Source organism: Pteropus alecto, unplaced genomic scaffold, assembly GCF_000325575.1.
Source record: "Pteropus alecto unplaced genomic scaffold, ASM32557v1 scaffold14, whole genome shotgun sequence".
NCBI classification, from domain to species: Eukaryota; Metazoa; Chordata; class Mammalia; order Chiroptera; family Pteropodidae; genus Pteropus; species Pteropus alecto.
The window spans coordinates 11,143,803-11,145,173 of NW_006436810.1; the positions used below are offsets into that span (position 1 = coordinate 11,143,803).

At 34.7% G+C, this 1,371-nt stretch overlaps 1 pseudogene; it reads left to right on the forward strand.

Moving 5' to 3' along the window:
- Positions 1 to 522: 522 nt before the first annotated feature.
- Positions 523 to 642, forward strand: LOC112481365 (annotated as a pseudogene).
- The last annotated feature ends 729 nt before the right edge of the window (positions 643 to 1,371 follow it).

Sequence of the window (1,371 nt, forward strand, 5' to 3'; positions counted from 1 at the left end):
CCATTTATAGATGGGGAAACCAAAGTTACAATGGCTGATTTGTACAAAAGTCAACCAGTCAATCAATTAACATGCAAATTCATGTTATTCTTCCCACTTAGTTCATTTCTCTAACACTATGCAGGCACTAGCCCAAGCAGTGTAATATAACACTGTTACCAATATTCACAGTAGGACTCTGTCTCTACTGCCTTAGATACAGTGACTAGCGTCTTTGACTTCAGCTTATCTATCTGTAAGGATCGCTATAAGTGTTCTCATGTAGACTGCATTGAGATTCCTGATGAATGGAAAATATGAATATGTTTTATATATAATTAATATATAGAGAGATTTTTTTTTTACTATTTCGAAGACTTTAGGGAAGTGGGTCCCACTTGAGTGTATAACAAACCCTTTCATGCTTTGAAAGTATAAAATAGAGTAGATTAAAGGAATTCAATCTTAGAGAGAAATATGATTGATGACTCTAGCCCTCTTTCATCCGATCTTACCACGAACACTTTAAATATTAGAAGATGAGTCTACGGCCATGCCACCCTGAACAAGCCCGATCCCGTCTGATCTCGTGAAGCTAAGCAGGGTCGGGCCTGGTTAGTACTTGGATGAGAGACCACCTAAGAAGACCAGGTGCTGCAGGCGTCAAAATAAAAAATAAAGATTGTAAGGTGACAAGGTCCTTGCAATCTGTGAGGTCAAGGGTTGCCTCACCTAAAAACAAATAGATAGACAGATGGATGGATAGATAGATAGATAGATAGATAGGTAGATAGATAGATAAATATTAGAAGATGAAAGTGTGTACCATGTAAGTTAAGGTGGTTTTAAATGAAAAAAGGGGTTATCTTTTGTAACTTAGAAACAGTTACCTATACTTCTGTCTATATTTTCCAGATTGCAAAATTCAGTGTTTCTTTTTTATAATGTTTTGTACTTTTCAACAATTTTTTCCCCAAAATATGATAAGCCAGCAAACAACAAAACAAACAACAAAACAAACAACAAAAAAGAAATGCATCTAGGATAATATAATATATATAATTAAGGAACACTACTACGTCGATCCTAACTTGAAAACTCTTAAAACTGAGAAAGAATAGGAAGCTCTCCCACTACTAGAGAGTAGAAAGATGATGTGAAGTGATACCCAGTCGATTTGCAACCCCTAAGTAAATGAACGAAGCTAAATTCTTTAGTTCCTGTTAATTCCCATCAGAGCTCTATTGTATTTAGCAAAGAAAGAAAGATGGAGAGAAGAAAGAAAATAATGTTTTGTTTTAATTTTTAACACTCATGTACATACCAGACACTTGGCTATGAGGTTTTATATTTAATTGGATTTAATTTTCTGAAATGACTCTGGCAGATATA